The sequence below is a fragment of the Hetaerina americana genome, unplaced genomic scaffold (genome assembly GCF_022747635.1).
Source record: "Hetaerina americana unplaced genomic scaffold, ioHetAmer1.1.p SCAF_11, whole genome shotgun sequence".
NCBI lineage: Eukaryota > Metazoa > Arthropoda > Insecta > Odonata > Calopterygidae > Hetaerina > Hetaerina americana.
Window position 1 is genome coordinate 14,576,471 of NW_027286181.1, and position 18,394 is coordinate 14,594,864.

Genomic DNA, 18,394 nt, shown 5'->3' on the forward strand with positions numbered 1-18,394 from the left:
AATACTTAATGTCACTGATGGTCAAAGCCGTACAACAATTCAATCACTTGCCTTTCTCAACCACCTACACAATCTGACCTCGGACACTGCAATAAGTCCCTCTTCGATTCCGCGTACTTCCTTCCTCACATCCTCCCATCTAACATGCCTTTCATGGTCTTAGCGACCACTTCCTCGTATGCCTAACGTCTTACTATGAATCACAGACTTAATCATCCAATCGCCTATCAAAATACTTTCCATCCACCTTTACTGCTTCCTTAATATTACTCCCGAAAAAAACTTCCATTCCTGCGAAAAAAATTTCTTTGGTAACTAGATCAAGTGATATTATTGATTCTGCCAGATAAAATTTCAAATCTGTAATACATGAATGCTTAAGATTGTAATTTTTTCCCTTAAAGGGCTTTTTTCCCATCCCATTCCACTCCATTCCAGACCGCTAACTTAATTATAACGTGCTACCACCTATGTATGGAAAAAGTCACTAGTTGAAAGAGTCTGCTATGCGTGTTTGTTTTACTCCTTTCATCCCAATAACGTTATTTCATTTTTGATATTTGAGATTTTAGTACCCTGCAATTCACCGCTAGTGTGTGTGGCAGTGGGGGAATAAACGCCAGACTAATGTTTACCCGAATATTTTTACCTGTCAGAAAATTTTTTTTCTGATCCGTTATCGTTCTTGGTAAAAATGACATCTTAAATATATCTGTTGCACATTAAATTTCTCTGATGTTATTAGCATGATCCCTCCCACCGTAGTGCGATGAGGGTAATAATACATTTTCAACATCACTGCTAAAGAGACCTCCTTCCAATTAATGCAAGAGCTTCAATCTGTAATTTAACCTTCGCTCCGAGAGTGATTCCCAGCCTAGCTGCCCTAATATTTTGGATACCCCTCTCAGTTTATCATAAAAACGTTTTACAAATCTGCTGCACGCGATCCAATTCGTCAATAAATCCGATTTCGTGAGGATTCAATTCACTAGCAGTATATTCTAAATGAGGCCTAACCATCGAAAGATAACATTTCTCTTTCACTATTTCATCACATTTACCTAGTTAATGTTTCGTTATCTCTTCCACATATTCACCGTATGTGCTTTATTCTCCTCGAGAATCTAACCCGAATTCTTCGGTCAGTAACTCTACTCGATCCATTTTCGCAGTTCTCTTCTAATAATTCCTAATTTTTTATTAATGTATGCTAGAGCTTGGCTTTCAAGCCGAGATCTGAGAAAGGTGACTTATCCTCAAAAGAAAAATGCAAGGGACCTTTGATCAAAAAATGGTGGCCTCCCATCTCTCTTGCACTCGCTCGCAGTGGGACCTTTACGCGTTTTCGACTTCCGCCTTAATCCCTCCCCAATTATACCTACCTCTGCTCTAATTCTGTCCACGTTCATTGTCCCGAGAATATTCCCGCACTCCGCTAAAAGTGGATCCGAAGCTCACTTCGCCCATAAATAACTCCAAACTTTTATAACTTTAAACCTCCCCTTCCTTGCAATTAATGAGGAGGCTGCTAAGTATGTTGAATGTATTCCAATATTTTTTCCCACCTTTATAACTGTCACTAATAAATAAATAAATAAATATATATATATATATATATATATATATATATATATATATATATATATATATATATATATATATATATATTTAATCGAGGTATTCGTATTACATCTACTTTATGGCTTGCAGCTAATTCTTACTTTTGAATAACTTTTGTACTTTCCAAAAACTGCAACCTTGATCTGATGGAAGGATTTGTGTGTGTTCCATGTTAGCCCCTTGAGAGACAAATAATGGCGGAGGTAATTACTATTTTTCCAGGGCGACGATTATGTAAATAAGTTCAATAAATAACTCTACCTATCTATTTCCAAGTAATTTCCCCTGTCTCCATCTCTCTCTCTATGTATAATATGATAAACAGAAGCGCAGGGTTAAAGCACATTGAGTATAGTCTTAGGGAAAACAGACTAGTGTAGGTATTTGGAACGCCCGATCCCTTCCACGGCGCCTAGGTTGTAGTCCAGTGGGAAGTGGGTGTGTGTGTATATTTATGCATTTATGAATACATATATTTTATATATATATACACAAGTGTGTGTGTGTGTTTATATGTATATATATATATATATATATATATATATATATATATAGATATATATATATAAGGTCGTAAAACACAATGGAGAGCTTCCTTAGACCAATCTTAGGATTCAAACACTAATGAATGTGCTTCCCAATATTCGTAATCACTGACGAAGGTGGCAGGCAGGGCCACCGAAAAGTTAAACATTCCACTTGAGTCACGGATTTAATATAACCCTCCCTGGTCGTACGCCAACATGTTTTATACATTTGAGATTTTCTCGCAATATATGATGCAATTTTCATTCATCATAAGAATCGAGCGTTCGGATAGCCGAAGTGTGGATGAGGTGTGAATGAGTGAGCGAACGAAAGGAAAGAAGCATTAGCTTAATGCCGGTGGCGCCGGGTCAAGAAGTCGACGGGAAAAGGAAAAATTCGGAACCCAGTAATGTTCAACCACTTCGAAATGTCCTGGCACACTTCCAGGGTCACGATATTTTGGAGTTTCAGGCCGAAATTTCAACGGAAGGCGAGCGAGAAAGAGATGGGTAAAGAGGTTGATTTTCGTTCGGGGTGTAGACACTAAAAGGGATGAGCTGAAATGTCTCAAGGGGTAAATTTGGTGGGGGAAGGAAAGGGTTTAAGAGATTCCAAGGGTTTTCAGGGCGTGAAGATAAAAGCAGGACGGGTGAAATCCATCCCTACGGCGACGTCTCGTCCCCCTCCCCTTATAAGCCTTTACGATCCCTTTTCAGGGTATGTAGGGAGATGAACGACAGGAGGAACGAGTATGGTAAGAAAATCGAATTGGGTATTTGCGTCACGCAGGCATAACTCTCCCCTTCTTTAAAAGAAAGGATTAGAACAAATGTTATTCAAATCTTAGAGAAAAAATATGGTCTTTTAAACATACGATGACACAATTGTGTTAGGTTTTCGTCTTATAATAATACACTTAGATTTTTTTGTAATTTATTAAAGAAGCATATTTTGTGAGAATCTCGAGCAATTTCATTTCATATTCCCATTTGAAATAATTACGAAATAAAAGCTATTAAAATACTGTGCTGAGGTTTCTTGATCTTTCTTTCTCTTCCCCGCATATTTAATATAAGAAAACTGTTAGGTTTCTATCCATAGTCGAAAAAGGTCGCGTTATTTATATTCCAATTGTTGTGAGAAGATTTGTTCAGTGAAATACATTACCCCATATGACTTCGCCCTATTTTAATTATATATATATATATATATATATATATATATATATATATAATATACATATGTGTGTGTGTGCGTATCTGTGCAGGATATGATTAAAGAGGCATGGGAAGAACTGGAGGAATGAAAGTGCTGATGATCTAGCTTTAGTTTGTCAGTCAGCAAAGGGATTGAAAGCATCGCTGAGTAAATTGAAAATTCAGTGCTACAGATATGAGATGAAAATAATTATTAATAAAACAAGGTTTTGCGATTTTCTAGAAAGAAAAATGCTAAGCTTAACATTAAAATAGGAGGGCAAAAACTAGAGCAGGTAGAACAGTTTACGTATCTCGGTAGTGTTTTGGACCAATACGGTCAAAGTAGTAGGGACGTAAGGAGAAGAATTGCGCTAGGCAAAGAGGCTTTCACAAGGAGGAGGGAGTTGATGACGGGGACGTTAAGTAAGGATGTTAAGAAAAGACTCGTAAAAACTGGTACAGAACGCGGATGAAAAAATTCCGAATAATACTTATTACCAAATAATTCGAACGCCATTTTGAATCTCCGAACATATTAGGTGATACGTTCTTTTATCGCTTTACGTGATTGTGAAATTTGTTTCCTCTGTAATAATTAAATATTGAAATCACGTCAGAGACAACTCATGCGCACAATAACATGCTTCAAGACTGAGAACGTGTGTTATGTAGCATGAAATGGTAATCTTCAATTTATAGCAATTGATCCGTAGCTCCCTCCTCATAAATGCGTGTGTTTCCGAAAACTGCTAATTGTTGCGTCATCCGATCGTTAATCGTATCTCTGCGATTCCCGATCCCTTTTCTTTTCTGCTGTATGTATACAGCCTAATTCAATTCGATGACATCAAAACGAAAAACTTATAGCTTCGACCTAATAAATCACATTGATTTCATCCATTTATTTTTTTCTTCTGTCGCAAATCCACCAGTTGATTTCATTTAATAGCAAAAGGCGCTCCTTTCTAAAAAATTTAAAGTCCTCTCAAGACATTCTTAAGGGGTAAATGAAAACTTTCAATTTCGATAGCCGTGTAATGTAGGCAAGTGGAACACTCTGTTAATTTGCTAATGCTTGTAACTTTGAAAATAGTCCCATGATATGCACCGATGAAAAGTTTAATCAAAAGAAGGATCGCAACTGACTCTTTGGAAAAATCTGTTTATTTTTTAGTCCTGATTATTCTGTGATAACCAGAGTCTTCATAAATGAAGTGGATAGCGTATAAGCGAGTCAGAAACTTTTGATATTTAGCTTGCCACAGAGAGAGAGAGATGTATTGGAAAGGGAAAAAAGGGACTCCCTTCCACAAAATCGCGTTTTTATTTAACTTCGCTCTTTAATATCCCTGAAAACGGATTCCGTCTCTCACCCCACAAAAAAAACTCTTGAGTATCCGATAGGATTCTGTTGACTCTTGTAATTGGGATTCTCGGTTAAATTTTTTTTATTCTTCCACCATTTCGTCCGTTCCCTTAAAATTGAATACTCTTTTTGAATGTCAAAGGAATTGTAGGTTTGCGTAGAAGTTTTTCTTGTTTACTTTTACGTTTTTACTGAATAACTACCAAAGCACGAGCATTTATTTCTTACCTATTTATATGCCGAAGAAATTTCTGTTTTTGCAATCGTCAACACATCATGAACCGCATGACGAATAGGATTTAAATGGGTGCAAAACCTATGTGACCGTATTAAATTTTTCGCGATCTAAAGTTTTCGATTTTTGTTGTGAAATTTATTCCGGAAGATACTTGGGACTGATCGATATACCGATATATATATATATATATATATATATATATATATATATATATATATATATATACATATATATATATATACATATATGCTATATATGTATGCTTTCGTAGACGTAACACGGAAGTGCCGAATCGTACATTACACAGTAACACACAATATAGAAACACAAAAAAAAGGAACACTCACACGTTATTTCTTGATATTTCGACGGAATTCTACTCCGTCTTCATCGGAAGATAAAAGAACTAATCAGGATATATAGGATTACTTCTATATCTTCCGATGGAGACGGAGTAGAATTCCGTCGAAATTATCAAGAAATAACGTGCGAGTGTTCCTTTTTTTTGTGTTTCTATATTGTGTGTTACTGTATAATGTACTATGTATATATATATATATATATATATATATATATATATATATATATATATATATATATATACATATATATATATATATATATATATATATTTATTTATTTATTTATTTATATATTATACATATTTCAAGTGGGGAATTAATCCGCAAAATATATTAATGCCAATAGAAATATTTCGTCGCCCTTCCTTCAGCCTCTTTTTCATATAAAAGATATTATGGTCTTCATTCAGACCTATAAAGATATTAAAGCTTAGTGTTTTACACTCACTCGGTTAAGCCTGAAAACATCAAATATATCTAAGTGTTTTCATTAGGATTATATGTTTCGGCTTTTTCTATTTTGGTCGCTTGCGTCAGTACATTAAAAATTGGTTACTCAAATGGACGAAAGAAAGACTGCCGTAACACTCACGCACAGTGGGCGTGTATGTAGCGGTTTTTTCAGCAGTTATGGAATCGCATCGCTCACCGTGTGTGAATACAGTGAAAGTTTTTTTCTCCATTCTCTTTATTAATTATTTAATAGCAAATACACCCCTAGATACATCTATTGCTTATTTATTTATGTTACCTATTATTTATTTATGTATATATACATATATATATATATATATATATACACATATATATATAAGTATATATATATATATATATACTCATTCACATGGAAATAGATATAAGGAAAAGGGATAGGAACACACATAAAGAACGAACACAGTAGAGGTGGGGAAGGCGGAATCAGGCAAATCACAAGTGTAAAAATATTTCCTAGACCGGGACTTGAACTCCGGATCTTTCCACTAGCCGGGCGGATGCTCTCAACCACTTGAACTATCCAGGAAACGTAATTTACACTGAGATCTGCGATGCTTTAAGCAACCGAGTGCCCCGATTCTTTGGCCAAAAGATGACGTTAGGGAGCAGTTTCACCCACCAAAGGAGAAATGTACAATACGCACAGAGGAAAGATTAGTAGTTTAGCAATCATACAACATTATGAAGGATAAGAACAGTGCGTTTCGTGGCACGCAAAGTCAGAAGAGACGAGCCGCATTAGCCTAATACACTATATATATATATATATATACATATATATATATATATATATATATATATATATATGCAAAAACTAGATCAGGTAGAACAGTTTACGTATCTCGGTAGTGTTTTGGACCAACACAGTCAAAGTAGTAGGGACGTAAGGGGAAGAATTGCGCTAGGCAAAGAGGCTTTCACAAGGAGGAGGGAGTTGATGACGGGGACGTTAAGTAAGGATGTTAAGAAAAGACTCGTAAAAACTTTGATATGGAGCATAGCTATGTACGGCGCGGAAACGTGCTCATTGAAGCAGGAGGATAGACGTAGACTGGAGGTTTTTCAAATGTGGGTGTGGGGAAGAATGGAGAAGGTGAAATGGACCGAGAAGAAAACAAATGAGGAAGTACTTGGTATGGTGGCCGAAGAGAGGGGTTTGTTGGGAGCAATCCTATGGAGGCAGGAAAAGTGGCTGAAGGGGGTATTGACCGGCAGCGGGATGTTGAAGACTGTAATTGACGGGAGAATGTTAGGCAAACGAGGAAAGGGAAGGAACAGGATAGGGATGTTGGACGGGATGAGGGGAGGAAGAAAGTAATCAGAGCTGAAGAGGGACCTAATGTAGTAGGATGTTGTGTTTTGCTAGGGGTCACAAATTATTTAATTAGTAATTATGTCCATCCAAAAACCTACCTTAACCGGTAGATTACCTAATAATAATATATATATATATATATATATATATATATATATATATATATATATATATATAATATATAAAATACACGTTCAATATCTATATATGTGTGTATTTACATACATGATTGAGTTTTGTGTTTACTGTTTCCGTCTCCTTATAATTTCTCCCAACAAATCAGTCTACTCCCCAACCATACTGTAGCACTTCCTCGCTTGTTTTCCTTTCAGTCGACTTCGCCTTCTACATCTTTCTCCTCACCCGCACGTCAAAAGCTACTTATCTACGTCTATCCTCCTCCTTTAGTGACCGTTTCCGCGTCGCTCAAAACTACGATCCATATTAGAGTTTTGACGAGCCATTTGTTACCATCCCTCCTCAACGACCTTGTCATCAATTTCCTCCTTGTGAAATCTACTTTGCCTAACGCTATTAATCCTCTTATATTGCTAATTCCGTGACCATCTTAGTCCAAGACGCTTAAAAGATATGTTAACCACTATCCTTGCTCTTGTTTTGTGCTCGAGTTACAAGTAATTAGACTATTTTTTATTCCTTAACTATACCATCATTTCAATCAAGTGCTAATAAGGTTAAATATGTAAATTTTTATCTTCCCTCCGAAATGTTCTGTACTTTCGTATTAACAATCTCTTTGGTCAAGTCAATACTCTGCGGTAATTTTTTATGATTATGGGATTTTTATTGCAAGTTTGACTTAATCAAGTAATATCGATTACAGTAATTAAAATCTTGTTTGGTTGGTCATTTTTTCGTTAAGACTTCCATTGCTGCGATAGTATTTCAGAAAGTAAATTCCGGACGGGTAATTACTCCTCCGTATCTAGAACCTTGTTTTTTATTGTTTTTTATTCGTAATCTTGCGCTATAATTTCAGTTCTCCCGACATCCTCCAATGGCTACTTATATCCATCTCTCTCTCTCCCTCTCTTCCCTTCTGCTCTCCTCATCATAGCTTTTTTTAATACATAATTGGCACTCGACGGGTTCTCATCACCTTCAAGAGAAAATGAGTGAGGCGGAGGAAAAAAATATTCTCTCATCTCTCCAGCTAACCCCGGCACTGCTAGCGAAACACCGTTACCCTTGATTAATGAGAAGACATGGAAGGGTGGAAAAGGGTTTTTTTGTTGAAAGGGGAGAGAGATGCGGGGTTTGGGAGATGATGAGAGACAAAAGAGTTCTCTCAGCAAAAGGATTAAATCGGAGGGTGGACTCAGCAAAGGAGGACGTTGACAGGAGTTTGACAGCACTGGTAGTTACTCTGCCTTTGACGAAGTGACGTAGTGACCGTTGTGATCGTCAAGTCTTTGCGCATTTGGCGGTGAATGGCAGTTTTGTCGGGACGGAGTTCTGAAAAAAAATGTGTTTCAAGTGTAGCGAAGGAAATTCTAAGTTTTCAGATCCCCTCCTCGTCCATTTTCATCCGTTAATTATGAATTCGTTTTTCGTAACTGGATCATTGGACGAAAGAAAGGCTGGGAACAACTCGCAAACCATAATTTCAAGTCAATAAATCTACATGATTTAGAAAAATGTATCTTTTGTGATGATGTCGAGAAAGAATAAACTCGGCTCCTCATGCATTGCAAGAAAATCTCTTGAAAATTAGATTACGGAGAACACTTCATCAATATTTACTAATATTGAACGTATCCCTCCCTTTTGTTTCCAGAAAACTTCGTTTTCTATGCTTTATACTTACGTTTAAGAAGTGGCAATTTTTCTATCGAGTGAAGTCCAAATTTCACGAATTTAAAAATAAATAATCAGTCAATTTTAACGATTAATTGTTTTTTCAGGATCACATGGGATTATGAAAGAGTTTTTAATAATCTATGTGTAATTATATTCCGTTCATTGAAACCTTATTTTTCTTATTTTTTAATCAATTTATTCTCAATTCCTTATGGTGACGTAATTCAGTTGGCCATTAAAACGGTTTCCTCAGCCGATTTTTTATTTAAAACTATCATATGTCATAAAAATCCTATCCGTAATCTTCTTATCTCGGTGTCGCTATTTTTTCTTAAACAGAAACCATAAGGTAAACTCCCATTAAAGATTTTTCTCTTTAATATTTTGTTTTTACTAACAACAATATTTCCGCCGCTGACTTAATATGTTCGTGTTAATTGATTTATAAGTTATCCGTACTGCCGTAATCTGGGTCATCGAGATGGAATATTAAGATAGATGAAGTTATTGGTGGTTCATATTAACCAAATTGCTACCAGAAAAGTGAATCGGTATCATTGAACATAATTATTAGACGTTGGCAGTTTTCTCTGTAGTAACATGCATTCAAAGTACATTCTCGCAATAAATTTCACGCATATACATGCAATTATCATAGATATTCTACCGATTAGGGTCGGTTTTGGAAGGACACATCCTATAAGACTATACAACTATGCATTTACTTGGCTATTCTAACACTAACATCTCAACTGGATATTACACATACTCCCTTCCTCCCTCTATTCCGTTCAACATATCTGACTCTATTTCTTCCCCTTCGTCGTTTTCCTGATGCTGTCTCTCTATACTATATCATATTCTTCAATATTCCATTTCCCCTCCTCCTTTGGATTTCTCCAAACCATCCCCTCTTCGCTGCTCTTGTCATCATTCCTCGTTTCTTTTCCTTTCTGTTCATTTCAACCTTTCCCATCATTCTACATACCCAAATGTTGGAGGCCTACAAATCTACGCCTATCATTTTTCTTCAAGGACCATGTTTCTGCACCCAAAAAAACCACGTTCCACACCAAAATTTTCACTTTTCTCAACACCCTAACTCAGCATCCCTGTCATCAATTCCCTCCACCTGGCGAAATCTTCTCTGCTTAGTGAGATTCTTTTTCTTACGCCCATAGCACAACAACCATCTTGGACCATAACACTTCAAAAATAGTTTAAATATTCCACCTGCTCAAGTTTTTACGCTCCAATTTGAATGTTTAAATTATGCAATCTCCTTTTCAATAACTTCATAACTTTTGTTTTGGTTACATTGATAGCCATCCTATGCATATCACTTCGATTTTATAATATGCTCATAAATGATTCTAAACCCTTGACTGACAAACTAAAGCTTGGTTATCATGGGAGATGTTAACTTAGGTGGGGAATCCATAAAATAAGTTTGACTTGCAGACGAGAGAAGTGATGCTGTTCTAAAAAAACTTCCCGGTTGTAATGGAAACTGGTTCACTCTTTAAGTTGCTCTGGCAAATATTATAACTTCATCCCAATTAGCCATTTAAATAAAAAGTGTAGGACTATATGTCCCCATTTAAATTGTTCCCCGAATTCATGTATCAATGATCCTTGACCCCTTTTGGGAAGCTACTGGGAGGATTACGCCATGATAATTGGAGCATATTCACGCAGCTTCAGCTCTCACACAAAAAGTGGCTCTCGGTTTCATCAAAATCATCTCAAACATTTTAAAAGCAATGGATATTTCTTGAGGCGATATTTCAATTTCTTAGAGAAATAAATATTTTTTTTAAATTTGGAAACTAATGAAGTCTGCCCCTAAAACGAACGCATTTTATTTATTAATAATATTCATAATGTTTTCTCCAAGTTAAGTTTAGAAATCCCGGAATATCCCTAGAAAATATCTCATTACGGAGGACCTGATGTTGCTTATAGGTGAATACTTATTTGTATTCGAGCACCATTTAGGACAGTAAATTCAATGTTCCCATTTTTTATCTCCCTGTTACATCGGGTGAGTTATCCATTTTACAGTGTTTTAGGTAATGAAATTTTTTTATTCCAGAAAAAAACCACCAGAAAAAGAAAGTAAATAGTTTTTTAAGAAGTGGAGAGGTTTTTGTATTTGAAGAAAGTAAAAAATGTTTATTTTTCTCGATAACTATGTAACAAAAAATGTTGATTCTTGAAACCCATCAAGGCTTTATGTGCTTAGATTGTTCTTGATATTTCACCATTTAAGGTACGATATGGATGAACACAGACTCAGCAACGATAAATGATTCTAACTAGCCTATAAAAACACTACCTGACATCCGAAACTACCATAAACCCTTCTTCAATTCCGCATACTTCATTCCGTCCAGCATGCGTATCCCTTCCTCGCCTGTCTAATATTCTCCCCTCTACATTGCAGTCTTCATACCATCGCCAGACAAATGTTCTGTACCCATCTTTGTCCAGGACAATTCCTACCTTGTCACATGCTTCCAAGTTCTTTTACATACAATAGGGAACAGAATCAAAAAGAAAGTGGAGGAAAATATTGGAAGAGATCAATATGGCTCCCGATAAGGTAAAGGAGCGAAAGACGCTTTACTTGCAATGCGCTTGATCCCAGAAAGAAGGCTAGAAAAAAATAAGCGATAAAGTTATGGGCGCGGGGGGAAAGAAAGAATATGGTTGTTGGGAGAAGTCAAGACACGACATGGGATATGAAGGGAGGCAATGTTGTTGGAAGAATGTAATATTGAAGGGATATTTCTCGGAAAGAGAGGTAGATGAAGGAAAAATAACAGATAAAACTTTGGGTTAATTAAAGGAGGTAGAAAATATGCAGAGCAAAAGAAAATGAGTTTTCGTAAGGTATAGAAAGGGGTTTGAGGATATTGTGTATGATATGATAGTTTAGAAGTAGAGCAATACTAGCTTAGAAATAGAGAAATAGGTAAGGCCTGGTTACATCAAAAACCTGATTTGTACGGGTGTTGAAAAAATACGTACGCCTAATTTTTCCATCTCACGGTTTTCCCCTATCTCTGCACTCCCTATGCGCAATCATGTTTTCAGGGCCGGTGGAGCTGTATCATTTCCCGTGGGATCTTCTGATACATTTCATTCCCTTTCTCTCTCTCCCTTTCTGTTCTCTTTCTCCAACCCCAACTTTGATCCTGGTCAGTCCAGCATCCTAAGGGAAGGAAAAAATGTTTCGCTTAAAAACTCAACAATATTTTTACGACCATGTTTTTCTCCGAACTCTCCGAAATGGGTATGGAGACATGCAATAAGAACGTCCTTTCTCAAAAGATTGGAGCATTATCCCCGTTAACTCAATTTACGGGAAGAAATTGCTTCATGCGCGTGATCATTTAAAATTTCCCTCCCAAGCTTTGTGTCGGTTCTGTGGTTCGTTGACCATTTTTGGTTTGATGAATCTCTGCCGGGAGTGTGGGAGTGCGTCTGTCGTGTGGGTCTTCAAAGGCGCCTTCTTCATCCTGGGTCAAAAGCTCGCTGAACGAATTGGAACTGAAATGACTGCAATGGAGGGTCATATAGCAAAAGGTTATTCCCCTGCAAAGAAAAAACTTTGTGGGGAATACCTGTATATTGGTAATCGTGTGCCGTAGAAACTGACGGAATGATTTGGATAATTCAGATCACATATGCTTGTTGCGGTTTTTGTCATTTTGGTATCTTAGCACCATGCAAGCCACCGCTTGGGTGTGTGGCTACTGGTGAATACCCACTAAACTAATTTTGACCCAAATATTTTTCCCCCTAGCGCGGTCGTACAACTTTATTCTGACCCCTTATCACTCGCGGACAAAATGAAATCTTAAATCTATATGTTCTGCACTTGGCCTCCTTAATTTTATTTGTCCTGTCGCAGTACACTGGAACTAATAATACATTTTCAACATCATTGCCAAACAGACATCTTTCCAAAGCATACAAGAGCTTCAATCTGTAATTTAACCCTCGCTCCGTAAGTGAATCCCAGCCGAGCTGCTCTAATATTTTGGATTTGCTACTAAGTTTATCAAATTAACGTTTAACAAATCTAGCTCCTCTACACTGCACGCTATCCAATTCGGCAATTAATTCAACTTCGTGAGGATCCCATATACTTGCAGCATATTCTATATGAGGCCTGACCAGCGACAGATAATATTTCTCTTTGACCTTTTCATCACATTTACCCAGTGCTCCATTAATACATCCTAATTCTTCGTTAGCTTGTCCACATATTCCCCATATGTGTTTCCCCCAGGAGAGATCGTGAGTGAGGTAACGCCTAGGTATTTAATTGAGTCTACACATTCCATTTCGGTGTTCCCAATGCAGTAGGCGTTCGGGAGGGAATTGCTCTTTTTCCAAAGATTTATGGCGACGCACTTTTTATGTTTAATTCTAAATTCAGATGAAAATAAAGATTTATCAAAGTACAACCCACTCACTTCGATACTTTGGTGGTCCCAGCAACCTTCATCAGGTTACAAGGACTTACACACACACATAAGCACACACAAATGAATAAATATTAAAATATTTATTTATTTATTTGTTTGTTTATTTATTTGTTTATTTAATTAATTGGTAGTTTTGCCCATGAGAAACCTATCTAAACCGATAGATACCTACCCTCTTATTAATAAACGAGTATATACAGAGCTTTATATATTAGCGCTACAAAATATTTATGTTTCAAATATATAAATAAAATCTCAGGGTAGTCTTATCTGAAAATGGCCTCAGAGAATGTCGAAAGCTTAAACTTTCTTAAATATGACTGCCCTTTTAATGGTGTTCTATTTATATTATTGTGTTCCATTGTGCGTTCCAAGTGTAATATTGCTCGCCTGAGTGTTTTCACATCATTGTAGGCCCATTTCGTCATAATGCCATCCCTCTGTAACTTAATGGAGAAGGGAAGTTCCTTCTATTTTTTTAAATGTCTTGTGAGAAGATAAAGATACGTCCTGAATTGGTTTTGTTCTATTAAATATTTTTAAATGTGAATCCCTAAGAGCTAATTTTCTGCAATGAGAGAGCAGTTTTTCACGACTTTTCATCCCATATTCCTGATTAATAATAATTACTCGCTATTTAATGTCTCTTCTCCTGGAATATCGTTCTATCTATCCGCTTCTTTTTGATAGTTTCAGTACCTAAAATACCAGGGTATTTGATAGCAATGACGTTCCCATATGAAGTCGCGGAAATTTAACAGTAGTAATGCCTTTTCTAGGCTTTTTGTTGCAACATCTCAAAAATACTTTATTCGCTCGAGAATATACTATTAACACCATGAGTAGTAGCCACCGTAAGTGGTGACGTGCAATTTCTCATTAATATCTCCTTGAAGAATGTGGCGAAATACTTTTCCATACATTCGCGCTCAAATTCAGGAAAATAATTAGTAATTCGTCATATTCCAATCTAGAGGCCTCGTTTCTTTATTTCTCATCCTCAATTCACCAATCCATAGCTTTGTAAGATGTATTAAGAGAAAATCGTCGCCCTATTAACTTCGTGATTCTTATCTACCTCTCTATGATAAACTTCAAGTCACCAGCAAAGTCTATGGCAGTCGGTGCATTTAAACAAGAGGCGGATACGAGTACAGTACACGAATACTTACGTGGACACGTACTAACATGGAATCTGGTAGTTGTGAAAAATTTTCGTTTTATTTTACATCACGTAAAAAAATTGAATTAAAATAGTTATTTCAAAATTTTCCCCTTGATTCCTGCAGTCAGAAAATCATATTCCATGCATTATGAATAAAAAATGTTCCCATGCCGGGAATCGAACCCGGGCCTTCTGGGTGAAAGCCAGATATCCTAGCCACTAGACCACATGGGACCGTGAGACAACGTGGAGAAATACATTGTAATCCATAATCCTTTGAAATTCACTGCTCCCTATTATGTTATTAATGTAATTTTACTCGTTTTCTTTGATTTAAGGGGTACTTATTTTACTAGTAATACTTTCCTCCGACGGAAGTTAATTCCAATTACGGATTTTTGCTTATAAAAAATGTCTCTCCTCTTTTCCTTGATAAATTCAAAGGGCCCATCATTTTTTCATATCAAATCCTCAAATTACTTTAGAAAAAAATCCCTGTCATTCTTATTTTGGTGTAGGGTAAAATCTTTTCCTCATCTTTTGATAAAGTAAAATACCAAGACAAAAGGAAGAATAATGGAAACCAAGTTTGCATACAAGAGTAGAACTAACTCATCTTAGGCTGATTCAATGCACGACTTTCCCACATTGTATTTTTGTTGGATCATAGATGTTCGCTGTAATTTTTGGGCATTGCTATAAAGGAGATTTTTGTAAAAATATTTAATGATCAACACAGTTGAAGATGTCTACATACCTAACTTTGGTGATTCGCCATAACCATTGAGTTGAAGTAATTTGTATAATTCTTTTCTTTTAACCTGGTCGATGACGTCACGCGCGTGAGGGAACAAGTTCCAACAGTCGAGGGGCATATTTTGAGGGGTAACGTTAAGCGTTACGCCATGCGCAGTGACTGATTGTTACCAGTTCATACGATTCCAATTGCAGAATTCGGCCAATCGAAAGAAAATCCATTTTCGTACGCGGTAGCATTTCAACGAGGTGCCCTAATTATTACCAATTCACCCATTATCCGAGATGGATTATACCAACCTGCGCAGTAGCCCCTGAGTGTCGGCTCCTTATTCCGAACTGAGTAAAACTCACTAAATATCTTAAGAGTCTCACTTGGATAACAACTGGGACGGTGGTAATATAAAGGGGTACCATACTCATCTCTGTTATGGTATTAATTTTCTTCCAAAATCGATCCAGTACAAAGGTATGCGTAGGAGTTCGAAACGTCTTTCAAGGATAGCTGTCAGATTCGTTGACATATAACTAGTCTTGACGAGAATTCAAACCAATATCCTTCAATTTATACCGAGGTCCTTTAGGCAGTTAAGTTTCTGGGGTGTCCAGTGAGAATTTCTTAAGGCGTTTTCAACTGAACAACGTGTTCTGACGAATTATCCCATCGCATAACGTAAGAAATTGTGGTTATCCGCCCCACGGATCACGAAGTTTTAAAGGTACCGTTCTGGAACGTCCTAAGGACAGTTCCTACCTTTTATATTCCTCCTTCTTTACTAAGGCCCGAATGACAAAAAAAACTGATCCCGACTTGTATAATAAATTTGCGCCATCAAAAATATAGAAAAACTATCAAATTAAAAAAATATATAAAAAAACAATTAGGTTTCTACTTCGATTGAAGTTCATTTTGAATACTTTTTTGCACAAATAAGCTCACTGTTTTGAAATATATCTTTTTCCATTTTTTGTTGCGCATCAGAATGGATATTATATAAGCATAGCAACATTTTTTAATGGTAACGCTATGGTAACAAACATGAACGCTTGAATTTTTCTTCAAAAAATATTTCGTTAATGCTTTTGGTGGTGGAGTTGAATTGGACTCCTTCATTCATAAACAAGCAATGGCTCAAAAGGATGCAATATTTAACTTAAGCTTAAGATTCTCCCAAACATCTGTCTCCCTGGACACTCCCTAAAGAGTGTGAAATTCATATATTTTTTTACTGGTTCAAATTCAGTTAAAATACGGTAAAAATTACTAAAGACGTTACCAGTCATTTATGAGGGCAGAAACAAGTCAAATTTACCGGGAAAAAATTTTTCCTTGGCCAGGATTCGAATCTGTTTACCTCGTTGTCAAGCTGACTGCTTTTGACAGTTAGGCTACATATATACCCTGCCCTGAGATTTGGCTGAGGCCTCTGATTTTCTGACAATTTTACTGTCCTAAATATATCGTCATTAAGTATCTCATCATAGTCCTAGCTCTCGTAAGTTTAAAAACGACTTTCATACGTACACACGCTTCGCTGTGCAAATTCAATGAAACTGCGGCCAGAAAAAATGCCTTTTTCGCCGTGGAATATCTCGAGTTTTTACTGCCCACATCAGGTGGTATAAAAACGTTAAAAACCCATGCCGACATTTCCCAGGAGTTTCTTTTCCGGGAGATTTTTTTAGTGAAGTCAGTAATATACAGGCTTGTTTTCGGTGTCCCGAAGAGATGAAGTTGGTACCGCAATTTCGTAAATTACAGCCACTTTGAGTAATAAGATCCTTAAAGGTCGTTGTTCCTAAGAAGCCATTCCAAACCTCAAAACCCGTAAATCTATCGTTAGAATTTAATTAATGCATGTAATTTGATCATTACTACAATGCATTTTTATATTAAAAATAAACATTTTATTTATTTTCAATAGAATACTCCATTTATGAGAAGTACTGCTATGGCAACAAACATTAGTGCGTTTGATCATTATTGCCATAGTTTTATATGCAACGTAATTTGATCATTATTGCAAATTTGTACATGAGATTTGATTTTGCACGAAATAATGAACGCTAAATTCGAAAAAAAACGTCACTTGAAAAAAATGTCACTTCACCGACTAGGGCCGATAATATTCTTGATTTTTTTATCAACGAACCTACCCAACAACAAATATAATCGGGGGCGATGCCTTAATTTCCATTAAAAATTCTTGCGTCAGCAGGGCAGAGGTAATTACAGGTAATGGTGTGGAAAGCGTTTCGTGCTCAAAAAAAAGTCCTCAATCCGAAAGAGTGTGCGTATTTTGTAGGCCGCTGGATGAGAAATATAATTCAATACTAGAATTAGATCAGCGAATCAAAGGTTTCTTATTCCCAATATAATGATCGCGATATTATAATCGATGGAGATTTCAATGATTCTACCAAAATTGCAATCTCAAACGTCTTTTAGAAATCTACGAAACAAACAAATACGTCCTTATTGTATTCTATGTTCCCCTGTGTTATTGATCTCACTACCGCTACGGCATCACGAGTGCCTCGCCCCTTAAACGAAAAGTAGCAAAAGTATAGTCTTAACAAGTCAGATTACTAAACACTTACATACAGAGCGTATAGCTGTAAAGGTCTGAAACCTCGGTCCAGTTTCTTAAATTCACAAATCATTTCACTAGTCCTCAAAAGTTTACTTCCACAGGACTAATTATGATTAAAATGAATGTGACCTAACACATATCACGTAGTCTTTTTCAAAGAATTCTTTGTTAATGACGGCTAATGTTTTAATTATAATCCTAATTCGTAATGCCATTAGATGAACTGATGGTCGAATCTTGTGTTATTCGTCCTAAAATTCTCGCGTCATTGCGTATATCTGCAGATCACAGCGTTTTTGGTAATGTTTGCATGTACCTCACCTGTTTATTTGATATTTTTGGCTGGTAAGACATCTTCTTGTCGAGTCGACCTTGGAGGGGGGAAAATATGGCTCTAAAATTGCCCAGAAGAGCCCAAAATTCGCCAGTGGAG

General features: G+C 36.5%; 1 non-coding gene across 1 annotated transcript; it reads right to left on the reverse strand.

The window, feature by feature from the left end:
• Nucleotides 1-14,773: 14,773 nt before the first annotated feature.
• On the reverse strand, nt 14,774-14,845 carry TRNAE-UUC (transfer RNA glutamic acid (anticodon UUC)). Its single transcript has one exon. It is a non-coding gene; the product is annotated as a tRNA-Glu (tRNA).
• Between the last annotated feature and the right edge of the window lie 3,549 nt (nt 14,846-18,394).